The following is a 14,437-nucleotide window of genomic DNA, read 5'->3' on the forward strand; positions in this document are numbered from 1 at the left end:
GAGCAGCTCCAGGACATGGATGTTTTCCAGCTTAGAATAGGAGGAGGAGAAGGCTTTGAACAAGAAGAGGAGGTGGTGGTGGTTCAGGAGGGAAAAGGAAGAAAACAATTCACGTCAGGTTTATCTACCTACGTGAAGGGAGGAAGTAATTCTACATATTTTCTTTAATTTAATTTGATATCAAAAGTCGTACGAGGAAGAATCGGACTTTGCAAACATTTTTCAAAAACATGCTCCTCAAATTTGTGAGAAATGTCCAAAACTATTATGTCTCACGGCTGTCGAGAATAATACGGGTCATAAGTAAATATTAATATTCCAGGAATAATAACTAAGTGGAAGTTCCTGTGATGTCATAAACAGAATCCCCAGCAGGAGGAGCTGAAGGCAGGACACTTCATGTTTGGACAAAGACTAATTCCTTTTTAGTTTAAAGCTACTTTTATTTTGAAACCTTGATCCAAACATCCTTCCTCTGTTCCTCCTGGAAACTAGCTTTTTAAAATACATTTTTGGCAGGATATGCTCCACCTCATGTGTTTTTTGGAGTATTTATCAGCTTGATAAAGTACTGGACCCTTTCATACATGACTTTCTAGCATTAAACATGATTTTGAAGTCATGACATGCTTCAAATGAGCTCTTACTGCTTCCTTCTGTGAAATGCAGGTAAATCTTTACCTGTGATCGGTTTCACCGGAACCTCTTCAGTTTATTTATATTATGAAGTTTCACTGGCTGCATGAAAATGAACTTATTTCTTCTTTGTAGAACGAATCACCTCCGTCCTGTTGTTACATCCCCACCTGTGTATTTCTGATTCAGCCTGAAGGTGTGTTTATACAAGCAATTCAAAATGTAAAGAAGGCAGAGACTCCTTCTATCACGTCTGCTTTCAAGAAACTCAAGTTGATGTTGCAGCTGACGAATATCACAGTCGGTCTTTTTGTGAGACTTTTTGGCAAACAAAAAACAATATATCAGTTCATGCGTAGCTCATAATGAGGTCAAAAAATGAATGTTTTGGTATTAAAAAGAATCCTTTGTGGTTGTTTCTGTGCTGGGTCATTGCTTTAAATGTGGGAGCTCGGTTTGAGGCTGAAGGGAGAATCGCTGCTTCAATGCTTTTCTACATTTCGGCTTTTAATGGTGTCAGAAGAAAACAGTATTTGAAAGGAAAACAGATTAATTTTGCAGTTGATGGTCGTGTTTTTACTCGTACAGCAGCGGAGTCGACAGAAACACGGCGTCGTGTTTAAAAAAAAAAAATCAAGGCGAGATATCTACAATTGAGCGATATACTGCATCATTATATTTCTCTACTGCATGGACTGACCTAGTATCACTGTATGTCACAAATATAAATCAGAAATACATAATAATATGCTTTCATTAGCTCAAAATAACAATTATCTTTATTATCCATAAATCTGTGGGTTATTTTCTTATTCAATTGATCAGTTCTTTGGTTTTTAAAATGTCAGAAAAGTGTGAAAATTGTCGACCAGAGTTTCCAGAAGCAGAAGGTTACAGCTTAAAACGTAGATATAAGATATTAAGTTTATTATCAAGGAGGATTAAAGGAAGCACAAAACATTCACATTTAAAAAGCTGGAATCGGAAAATGTGAAAATGTTTGAGAAAAAAATAATGACTCAAAACTTATAATGAAATATAAAAAATAGCTAGTGATTAATCGCTGCAGCTTTATACATAATATGATTTTAAGGAAATGTAATTGCAACTAAATTAGGTTGATTATAAAATGAGGAAACTGTTACCTGGGAAACTGTTTCAGTCACGGTGCCCTCTAGTGGACGGAGGGGTGTGTTACATGCTGGGCTGAATCCTTAGCAGAAATAAATTAATTAAAAAATATAACAGGGGATAGATGGAGATCAGGACATGTACAGTTCAACACACACACTTCTTACCTCGTACGTTATTTCAACGCCTTCTTCACTTCTGCTTATATGGTAGCATACCTCTGTGTGTGTGTGTGTGTGTGTGTGTGTGTGTGTGTGTGTGTGTGTGTGTAGGCACTGGTTAAACTCAGACTAATCTATTCCAGCCAGACTCTGCACACACACACACACACACACACACACACACACACACACACACACACACACACACACACACACACACACACACACACACACACACACACACACACACACACACACACACACACACACACACACTTGTTCGTCACATCGCTTTTACTCCAATGAGCCGTTGTTCTGGAAAATGTCACACACTCGTACAGACGAAGAAACCTCTCTGTTTTATCTTCGATCTTTTCCACCCGCTCATCCATCTCTCTTTTCATTTCCTCATCCTCGTCCTCCTCCTCCTCCTCTGCTCTGTTATCCATCTACCTTTTTTTTCTCCTCCTCACCCTTCTTCCTCCAATTTGTACTTTGCCTTTTCCCTATTTTTACTCCCTCTCTGTATTTCCATTCATCTCGTCATCCCATAATTGAATCAGGTGTCCCGTGGATACCGACTCCCACACACACACACACACACACACACACACACACACACACACACACACACACACACACACACACACACACACACACACACACACACAGTCCAGACAACGGCAGGGGCACCAGGTGTCTGCGCTGATGGATTACATGTGTTCCCATGCACGCACACACACACACACACACACACACACACACACACACACACACACACACGCGCGCGCGCGCGCACGCACGCACACACGCACGCACACACACACACACACACACACACACACACACACACACACACACACACACATTCATCCCTTTTGGAACATTTAGCACCACACTAAAGTACATGCAGTGGATTCAGTACAATGATAATTACTTAGCAGATTATATAATGGATGTTGCTGAATTGTTTTGTGATGGTTGCAATAAAACATTTTTTGGATTTGGTGGCAGCTTTTCTCAAAAATTGGGATGTAATTTGTTTTATATTTAATGTGGAAATACATTTATTCAACACACACACACACACACACACACACACACACACACACACACACACACACACACACACACACACACACACACACACACACACAATGAATGGAAAACTCCATATATGGTCAAAGCTAAATGGCCTAAAACATTTAGTTTGAAGTGCTAAACAACAGAAAATGTTTTTGCTGTTTTTTATTTGACATGTTTAAAGCTCAAGATAAAGCCCAGTATCACAGCTAAAAGCATGTAGTACCCCCACCAGTCCACTAGAGGGCCCTGCTTCTGTGTAACGTCTGACGTGGTCCACAGACTGTTTATAAAAGTGGACATAGACAAGATGAATAAAAAGCACAATATTTTCTTGCAGTGGGGAAGAAATTCAAAGTAGAAGTAAATCAAAATACTCAAATTTCTTCTTGAATACAGTAATTATTTAAATAATCGGAGTTGCTTTACACTATCGAGTGTTTGTAAGCATTTTGCAGTTTAAAAATCATTAAAATGCAGCAATTCTTAATGAACCGATCCTGCAGTTTTATTTGGAAAATATTCATCTGCATTTAAATGAAGACAAGTTGAGTAGAAAGCTCAGTATTTCCTCGCAGTGGAGGAAAAAGTAAAAGTAAATCAAAATATTCATATTTATACTCAAATACAGTACTTCAGTATAGTTGCGTTGCACCACAAGTACATTTTTCCACCTTATTGCCTCTAATCACTAAAATGCAGCATATTTTATGAGCTGATCCTGCAGTTTTATTTGGAAAAAATAATAAACTGCCAAGTTAGAGCTGTCGGATGAATGGAGTAAGAAGAAGCTTGTTTCCATGTGAATGCAGAAGAGGTGAAATACAGCCTGTACCATCTGATGAGACGGTGGTCGGAGACACTGTGGTCGGGTGGGGGGAGGTGGTCTCGAACCCGCGACGTGCCCGGGAACCAGGACGACGCTCTCGTTGCAGGATTTCAGATCCCTTTTTCAACACCTGTGGCTGCGGGGTTGTGATTCCCGAGAGACGTATCCAGACCTGTGTCCCTCCTCTCTTCTTTGTTGTCACCCCCGCCCCCCGTCCCTCACCCCCCACCGAAGCACGAGCTGCTGGAATCAGGATGGGTCGCGCAGAGAGGCAGCATCAGCACCGCGAGCAGACGCGTCGCAAGCCGCTCCCGTCTCCGTCCAGGTGGCGCGAGGAGGACGAGCACATCCCGCAGAGTTGAAGAAGGAGGAGGCGGAGAAGAAGGAGGAGGAAATCCCGCGAGAAAAGCAGAGACAGAAAGACGGACAGACGCGCACAGAGCGAGAGAGAGAGCGAGAGCGAGAGAGTGAGCGAGTGAGCGAGAGAGAGAGAGAGAGAGAGAGTGCGAAACCGCTGCACGTGAGGTGTGCGAGCCCCCCGGGGAGAAGGGAGTAATCGTTAATTTGGAGGAGAGCGTCGCTTATCGTTTGCTTTTTTTCCACGCAGACGGAGAGAGGGTCTCCAAACAAGGTAAGGACCTCCAAACACCGCCTGGATTTTATTCTTTAATTCTTTCTTCTGGCTTTCACATCCGGATTAAATCCGCAAACGGCGCGAATTAACACCTGTAAACGGCCGTAATTGATTAATTAAGTCCAGCTGTGGTCGTTAAAAGGCGGCTGAACGGAACCAGCTACCTGTAATCATGTTAACAGCGCTTTTCCCCAAATAATTAAACGTCGGCCATAACGTGGAGAAGCTCTCAGTTTTCACATGTTTGCGGAGAGATGAAGCTGGGGTCCCTTCGCTGCACTTTGCTGCCTTTTTTCCAACACAAATCTGCCTGGTTTTATTAACACGGCTTGTGATGTAGACTGAATTAGTTTGTGTTATTATAAAGAAACGCCTTTCATACTCGCTGCTTCTCCACCTGGATGTGTTCCCTCACCTGCATTCATGTTTGATTTATATTTCTGGGAGTTTTTATTTGGAACTGCGGAGTGTGTGATGAAGGTGGAGTTGGTGTGTGTGTGTGTGCGCGCGTGTGTGCGCGCGCGCGCGTATGTGTTGGAGCTGCTGCAGGTTGGATGTGTGCTGTTGCAGAGAGAGAGCGAGAGGGAGCTGCTTCGGGTGACTGGTGGGTGGTTTATGTTTCCTGACTCTATTGACTAATGCTGGGAAGAGGGGGTGTAGAGGGAGAGCGCGCGCGCGCGTGTGTGTGTGTGAGAGAGGAGGGCTGCAGTTTGTGAGGGTCTCTGGTCTTTGCTCGTTCGTGCATGAGATGGAGGTTGTGCAGTTTTGTGCGCGCGCCCGAGAGAGAGAGCGCGATGGTGCCGCTGTCATGCATAGACCTGTGTGTGTGTGTGTGTGTGTGTGTGCGCGCGTGTTCATGTGTGTGTGTATATGAGTGCGCATAAGAGAGGAAGAAACCAAAAAAATAATAACAACAACAACAACAAGAGAGAGAGATGGATGGACCTGCAGAATGTCTGTGTTGTGGTGGGTTTTAAGTGTGCTCGTGCACTTAGGCACGCCCTCGTGGACCCAAAGGGTTTTCCCTGCATATTAAACCCTCCTCAGACCCTCTTAAGTGCCCCCCTCCTCTCATCCCCCCCAACCCCACTCCATCCAACCGGCAGGAAAGTCTTTTTAAATGTCAGGAGAAACATTAAGTTTCTGCTGCAACAACACACACACACACACACACACACACACACACACACACACACCCCAGCTCGTCAGCAGCTTTAGAAGCGTCCAGTTTAATTTGATCTTTTGTGAAAGAAACCCCACGTGTTCATGCGAGACATCAAAGGACAGTAAATCACTCTGATTCTGCTCATTATCACAATTAATTACAACAACAATAGTTGCTGAATGTTTATAACTTTGAATGCCACTGCACTTCAGATCTGAGGACTTTTTGTTTGTCCAGAAACAAGATTTTGTCATTTGACAGAAAAGTAAATAATTCATTTTGACTTTTTAAAAAAACCCAAAAAACTTTTAAAGCAAAAATAACAAACATTTGCTGCTTTACTGCTTTTAAGATGTCTGAATTTTCTCTGTTTTTTTAAGTTCAAGTGTTGGTCGGCTTTTTGAAACACTCGGGGAACTTTCAGCGGGTATATGTGGACATTATTTATTCTGAATAAGTGCATTGAAAACGAATCAAAACATCTGTAAATTATAAAAATAATTCAATCGAAGAAACGGAGACACTGTCTTTGCTCATTTTCCCGCTGATGGGACCAGATGGAGAGTCGGTCTTTGACATGTCCTGACCCCGAACATCTCCCTGGACACTACATGTCAGTGTTTCTGCTGTTAATTATATAACAGATCACCCTTCAGTCCCGTTTTCCTCACCGTTATCTGAGCTGCTGCCAAACGTTACCTCAGCGGCCGCAGAGACGGATGCCTTTAAAAGCGATGGAAAGTAGAAAAGTTTATTGAACATCTGAGGCCCATAAAATAGTCAACAGGAGAGATAAAAGTGATGAAACAGAATAAAAGTGGAGAAGTTAAAGCCGGGGGATGAAACGCACGTCGAGAGAGGGCTCCAACACGAGTGTTTGTTTAAAGAAAGGGTTTACGGGAAGCTCTTCATGGTGCCGAGACGAGAACGAGTTTCTCACTGAGAAGAAGAATGAAAAAAAAAATCTGAGTTTACTTCAGGACGCCAGATTTAAAAGGGAACTAATTCCTACCGGTTTGTACGATCGGGAATGACTTCATCGCCTCCATCACTGAGCTGTTGAACATCAGCAGGTGGTCGCAGCTTCACTGTTAATCTGAAATAAGAGCATCTGGAGCCCTGTGTGTGTGTGTGTGTGTGTGTGTGTGTGTGTGTGTGTGTGTGTGTGTGTGTGTGTGTGTGTGTGTGTGTGTGTGTGTGTGTGTGTGTGTGTGTGTGTGTGTGTGTTACTGGTATACTGCACATTAGCCCATAAACAATGTATATAGCCTGATCAGACTGGATGAGTGCTCTCTGATCTTCCACCACCTACTGAAGGCTCTGAACATCTTCCATAGTCTGTTGTTATTGACTGAATTGCACGAGAGACTTGATAATTCATTCCTGGAGTTGTCGTTTTTTCCTCCGAACCCAAACCATGTGTTGTTTTGCTGAAAAGTTTCATTTTGCTGTAAGTCACATGGCTCTAAGTAATGAAGTAGGTTTCATTTTCCTCCACTAGTGAAAAACGTGTAACTTTCACGCCTAGACGACCCGAAGCGTGACTATCTCACGTTTCTTTCCGTAGTGGACCATGCGGGTCTTTTTCTTTCTCACACTTTACCGTGATACCGGGTCGGTCCAAAAATGTCAAATGTCCTTATTTTGTGGCTGTTAGTTCTTGTTAATGTTTGTCTTCAATACGGCCACAAATAACCCACAATGCAACACTCTGCAGAGGAGCGTTGGAGGCTAGACGGTTCATCCGCTGATCAATGAAAGTGAGCTTGATGTTGGACGTGCAGCGCAAACGACGGCCAACGACGCTGCTCCTCAGCTGCTCCTCAGCTGCTCCTCAGCTGCTCCGTCTGACGCGATGCTTTCAGACGTCGAGGCGGGATAGTCGACGAATAATCGAAAAGACTTCCGAGCGAAACTCAGAATCGTATTTTTGCTGGAAATGAATCAGTCGCTGCAGGACATGTTCACGTTGTGGTGCGGCTTTATCACACACACACACACACACACACACACACACACACACACACACACACACACACACACACACACACACACACACACACACACACACACACACACACACACACACACACACACACACACACACACACACACACAGGTAAAGCTGCTTTTTTTGGCCTGTGATTCCTGCTCGGCTCTGACCTGTGTGGGTGAGGACTTTTTTAAATATTTTTTTTAACTATCACAGTCCTCCCTCTTCTCTCCATCACTCCTCCCTTCCTCTCTATCCCTCTTTCTTCCTCCTCCACTCCTTTTTGAGTTATTTTCCTGATGGATAGATGGAGAGAGAGAAAGAGAGGTGCTTGTGATTGTTTTGTGCAGCAGAGTGAAACAAAGGCAGCGCTCTTCATCCCACCACCGACTATCTCCTCTTTATTTGCCTCCATCTTTCTCATCTCTCCTCTGGTCCTTTTTTTTTTTCTCCACGCTGATCCTCCTCCATCACTTCTTTCTGTCTGTGACTCCGCCTCTTTTTTCACTCCTATATTATTCACTGTAGTCTTTCCTTCCGCTCCTCATCGTCCTATCCTCCCCTGCGATGCCGAGAGTCTCGTCCTTCTCGTCATCCTCCTCTTCTTCCTCTCCTCTCTCTCTGCTCTGTTTTCTATTTTGGTTTTGGTTCCTCTCTGATCTCCTCCATCTTGTTCTTCCCTCTCCTCGCCTCCTCTCCCTTCTTTTCTCTTCTACAAGCACTAGTTAGAATAATAATCTCACAGGTGATGTTTGGTATTTTCTGGTGTTTTATTTGTTGCTTTGAAGTAGTTTGTGGATTTAAGCACCAAAAAACCATCTCAGTATAGTTGAATATTTTCTCTCTGCAGCTCTACCAAGAACAGGCTCTTCTGTTTCTGTGTATTTACGAACCTCTCGTCTGATTGGCTGACTTCTTTTCTGAGTGACACATGTCCCGGCCAATCACTGGTTTTCTTCGGTTTTGAGGCTTTCTGACTTTACGATGGTTTGACCGCTCCGTGTCGATCCAAGGTTGGACAGCAGTGCCGCGCTAAGGGCGGATATTATGACTTTGTGCTTTTTGCACCAATATTTGGATACAAGTTTTTACCATCAATCTGCAGTCAATAACCCATGATGGCAAAATTAAAACATGAAATGTTTTTGCAAATTATTTAAATGAAAAAAACGGATATTTTTCATATACAAAGACCTTTAATTCTGCAAACCTGAATCTTTTCCACTTATAGTTTGATTTTAACAGACACGCTCTGAGCTTCCACGGTGTGTGGCAGCAGTAGGAATCTAACCTGCACCCCTCCCCCCCCCACCATCCACCACCCACCACCCCCCACCAGAGTTAGTTAAACACTCTGGTGGTTTGTTTATGTTGTGACACCAACGGGCTGAAAATTGTCTCGACAGAACTGCAGGAAGCTCGAAGAGAATTCTTCCATAAGATCCATCACTGACAGTGTTGTAACACACACACACACACACACACACACACACACACACACACACACACACACACACACACACACACACACACACACACACACACACACACACACACACACACACACACAAAGAAACACCTTATTTCTCCTCCCCTCACTGCGACACACACACTCACACACCTGTAATAACATCATGAAGGGTGTGATGTCAAATTGTCTGGAGAATGCTGTCTAGACATCTTATGTGCCGCCTTTGACCTCCCAAGATTAGTCATGTAGGCTTCGGAGGAAGGTGTGTGTGTGTGTGTGTGTGTGTGTGTGTGTGTGTGTGTGTGTGTGTGTGTGTGTGTGTGTGTGTGTGTGTGTGTGTGTGTGTGTGTGTGTGTGAGAGAGAGAGAGACTGCCTTGGAAAGACTGAGATCAGCAAGTAAAACACAACAGTTACAGCAAAGAAAGTTTTATGCAACCGATCGTATTATACGACTTATTTATCATTAAATCACAAAATCATTGAGGGGAATTGATTGATCGATGAACTGCGCAACCTTTTTACCTTTTTTTATTTTGTAAATTTATTGAACAGTTTGCAATTAAAACCTGATTTTGTTTTGACAGGACACCAAGTTCTGTGTTTTGGTTGGACAAAATGTTGTCATTTGAAGACGTGTTGAACTGCCAACTTGTTATAAAGCAAACTTAATTTGTAAAGTGCTAAACAGATCGGTCAGTAAAAAAACTAAAAAAATTGCTAATTTCAGTTTCAAATAATGTTAATGTTGGGAACAAAAAAAATCCTCAAAAAGAGATAACAGAGCTGTAGCTTCAGTGACTGAGCGGAAATGATCCATTACCCATCAGACACTGCAGGTCCCCTGTCCCCATGCCGGTAACCACAAAGACTTCATGGTAATCAAACAATTATCGGATCACTTACTTACAACAAGAGACGACAGAGAACAAAGATTTTGTCGAAGAGGAAAAGCAAAATAAATCTGACATTTCAACTAAAACATCGGACTTTATCTGAGCATCCTCTTCTATAAATTAACAGATGAAAAAATGGTTAACTATAAACATCAGATTGGCATTATTCTCCCCACCTGTGTTGAATGCATCTGACATTATTTGGTGAAGACAAAACCAGAGTAAATAAACCTTCAAACACTCTTGTGTAACGAAACTGCGAACGACCCCTCAGCAGAAAGAAAAATAAATAGTTGCTGCTGAATTTCAGAGTGAATTTAACTTCCTTTCCGCTCCTTGATTATGTAACCGAGTACAAAAGAGCTCTGTGGTATTCGGAGCATTGATCCCATTAGACTAATGTGATGGGAGAAAACGTGAAAGCTGCTCAGAGAACAACCGGTCATTGACAAAAACAAAGAAGGTGGTGAAGATGGAGGAGAGTTTCAGCAGCTCAGTGGATCTTCTCTGATTACACACAATCTGCACAGCGGCAGGATTTATATTATTCAAAATGGTCCTTTCCATTAAAATAATGACAAAGTGAAACCACGGCTGTAAATCAGCGGTTTCTAATGGAGCACATTATGTTTTATGTTCCTGCCATGTGGAGCCTGAAGTTTGTTTCGCCAACAGTGGAAACCTCACTCACATCTCCCATATCGTGAAATTAATACGTTTTGTGCTGCAGAGCAACGTAGCTATTACACATTTTGACGTGAGATCTGGGTTTGGATTATATCAGGATGAAAGAACTTCGATTCATCTTCGGGATCTATCTATAAATTCTGTTAAACAACAACTTTACGCCCTCAGATGTTTTTATTTGTTTTGTCCAAACAACAATCGAAAATGCGAAATTCCTCCCTTTTGCGTCAGTTTCAAACAAAGAAATTGAGACGAGCCGATAGTGAGTTTGGTTTCTACTTTTACTGTTCGTCACAAGATGGTTCATTTATCAGAGTAAGATATCTCAAATACTTCAACAAATCATGACGAGGAATCTTTGATGTAAAGAAATGCTAGAAACGTCCTCGCACACACACCGAGCCTCCGCTGCATGAGGACGTGTTGACGGAGGGTCGTCCAGTTCATCAGGTGACCTGGAAGGCGTCGTCTCCTCCTCACATCGACGCCGTTCAACCTAAACATCGAGCGGCTGACAACCTGTCGGCTCGCTCGCTGCCGATATCCATTCTCATCATGTCTCTTTAGCTTCCTGAACGGATGTTTCTCTCAGATTACCTGTTAATCTAAGTAAATGATTTTATATGTGATCCTGACATTCATTCCAAAAAATGACAGAATCACAGAAACCATTTGACAAGGAAGAAGGCATGCTGGGAAATGCTCCTTTTGTTTGTCCAGTGGCCGAGCTTCCCCATCATTTGCGATGACTCGCATTGACGTGATGTCAGTTTCTTTCTCCAAAAGTTCAACGCTTTATCCAGAAAACAACACGTCAGCAGTATAAAGGTTAAATGTGTGAATTCTTTGCAGTTGTGTTTGGAGCGTTTGTGACGAGGAGAGAGGCCCAAGAACAGCCAACTACAATCATCCACCACGGGTTGTCTTTCAGGCTGCGGGTGGTTCTGGTGACCGTGGTCAGATCGGACCGGGACCTTTCAGGCTGCTGGTGCTCGGAACTTAATGTTGGACTGTCTGAGTGTTAGCGGTCAGCTGAAAGCACGACTGAGCCTCTGAACCTGACGAAGTCCACTTTTGACTGATGAAAGCTATTCTTCCATCTTTTAGTTTTTTTGGTGAGTGACGGTGATTACAGGCCGCTAGAAGGAGCTGCAGGTAATTAGTAGATATGAAATAAAGGGTTTTAAAACCCTTCAAGAGAGAGAACTGTCCGAGGTCCAGAGACCTCAGCCCGGCACGTTTAGGTCCAACACACAACCCCAATCCGCTGCATGACAAAGACAAACCAGCAGCTGGACGGTGACGGTCTGTGAAGCAATTTAATTCAGCCTTAATGCGCACAAAGACGCAGTCATCCATGATCAGGCGAACAATGAGCACAGAACCTCGACCAAAACACAGCAATTACTTTTAGAGATAATGGACTGAATTTAGAGTTTAATGTGAGCAGCTGCAAACCTGCCTTTTCTTTTTGGGGCGTGTGCGTGTGCGTGTGCGTGTGTGTGTGTGTGTGTGTGTGTGTGTGTGCGTGTGCGTGCGTGTGTGTGTGTGTGTGTGTGTGTGCGTGTGTGTGTGTGTGTGTGTGTGTGTGCGTGTGCGTGTGTGTGCAGGTCGGCTCTCTAAAGTCAACGATAACAGAATAATAATGTTTTCTTCTCTCTTCTCTTCAGTGACGTTGGTGCATTTCTTGAATCCTTGGTTACAAACAAGATCATCAAATGTTCTGACAGTGATTCAGAGATTAATATCACAAGATTGGACACGATTGTTCTTCTGTAAACATATGTTTCAGTCATATGTCAAATTTCCTGGCTTTCCCTGTGTAATAAGTTGAATTTAATGACCTATAACGAAGAAAAACAATTAACTTTGCGCTGATCAGACAAATTCCTGCCACATTATTTTATTCCCAGCAGTTTGTGAGATTTATATATATATATAAAAAAGGTTTTCTTTGCTATTGTCACGATAAAATTCTGCATTATTACTGTCTACTGACTCACAGTGATCACTGACCTCATGTTATATTACTTTAAAATCAATTCCACAGTGAGGTGCACAGATTTAATGTTGTGAAAGAGAGAGCACTGATATCGGTTCTGGACTCGGTGCCAGCAGATAACCCGGGAGGTGTCAGCCTGGGAGTCTTTTTTTTTTGGTTTGATTTATCCACTCTGCAGACTGTAAGCAGAAAGCTCACTTCGTGGTTGAGTAAAACTTGAGCGTGAACATATGGTCGAGCCAGATGGAAAGAGATGTGCTCTCAAACGTACAGCCAACTCTTAAACAAACAGAGTCAGCTGCCCAGGGCGACGACGACAAGGGGAGGACCGGGGAGCAGGGAATGAAAGGAGAGACTGTGACTCGGAAAAGAGGGGAAAAAAAGAAGAAAGAAAACGAGGCGACCCAAATCAAAATGTAGGCAGGTTGAAAATTAAACTGAAAGGATACAGCTGGAGGGGATTTCAACCGAGAGAGAGTGAGAACGGGTCAGAAATACAAATCGGGACAAATGCCAGAAAATTAAATGAGACGAAACACGACGAGTCTCTTTGACCCAAGTTCCTGTCGGCATCTAACCTTCAGGTGCAGCTACGCCACATTTCCTTTATGTTGCTTCTTCTTGCTTTTATTTGATTATCTACCTGACCTCAGAATAACTGGTGTAGCTTGAGATCAGGCCTGCCGGCAGAAGATCGCTGCTTTCATCCCTCTTCAAGGCTCTTTGCTAATACTGTGTGGTGTTAGTCTGAAGAATTACTTACTGTGTTCCTGAGCCCGTGCAGTGATTTCCACCACAGAATCACGTCAAAGATTTGCTGTTTCCCAAATGTTCGACACAAAATCTGCCGTTTCTCTGCTCCAGTTTCAGGTTTCCATGGTGACGTCACTAATGTTCAGGTACTAGCGGTCACGTTAACGTGAGGAACTCAGTGATGATGATGATGAAGAGACGACACTCTGAATACTTCCTCGTGGAGGTCGTTGCTTCCTGCTGCTCCGTGCTCATTATCGTGCTGTACTTCGTTTCTTCACAGCAGGAACAATCTCTAAACTTTTGGTTGCACCTCGTATGTCTGTATAAAAGATAAGATCAGCGGCGCCGACCTCCTTCCCTCCGATAATGAAGGTTTAGAAGCCGTAAATGAGGGATGACACTCATTACAATAAGGCCGTGGCGTCTCGATTGCAACGCTTCACACTGAGTAGCTTTTAAAAAGGGGCTTTGCTGGAGATCAATAACCCGGAGCGACTGAAAAAACAGCATCAGATTCATCTTAGTCTGCAGGTCTGGGGAGGGATTTATCAGACAGAATCTAAATCTTGCTGTGTGGCGTCTTCGGCTCGACGGAGTCGGCTTCTGAGCACGAGAGGAGATTTTAAAGACGCACGATGACAGGTTTATTTGAAAATCGTTATTTATCCAGTTCAGCGCTTCACCTCGGACACGTGTCTCTCCCTGTCTTCCCCCCCGTCGTCCTCGTCTCTCCTCTGATTCAAACTACTTGCGGTGTAAAGCACTCTCTCTGTCGCCGCCTGACGATGTTCCTCCGGTACGTCTCACAGCACCGACGTCAGAGCTGCTTTTTCAGTGACAGATTGGTGCCACATGGATCGGCCCGTCCCCGTCCCCGTCCTCCTCCAACTTTAATGGAGCGAGTTGTACGTCTCCGCTTATGTCAGCCTGAACTTTCATTTTATTTGTCAGCGTGCCCGAAAGGTAAATAAGATAGACGGCCCTCTTCCTGCGTT

General features: G+C 43.5%; 1 protein-coding gene across 1 annotated transcript in view; it reads left to right on the top strand.

The window, feature by feature from the left end:
- Positions 1-4,069: 4,069 nt before the first annotated feature.
- Positions 4,070-14,437, top strand: part of trpc5a (transient receptor potential cation channel, subfamily C, member 5a) — a 74,151-nt gene continuing 63,783 nt past the window's right edge. The window contains exon 1 of the mRNA XM_069718009.1: positions 4,070-4,471. The gene's annotated coding sequence lies outside the window, so the exon portion shown is untranslated. The remainder of the gene's footprint in view (positions 4,472-14,437) is intronic.

This window comes from Brachyistius frenatus, unplaced genomic scaffold (genome assembly GCF_029030835.1).
Source record: "Brachyistius frenatus isolate BFR_SWC_R1_liver_20210118 unplaced genomic scaffold, ASM2903083v1 Contig_184, whole genome shotgun sequence".
NCBI lineage: Eukaryota > Metazoa > Chordata > Actinopteri > Embiotocidae > Brachyistius > Brachyistius frenatus.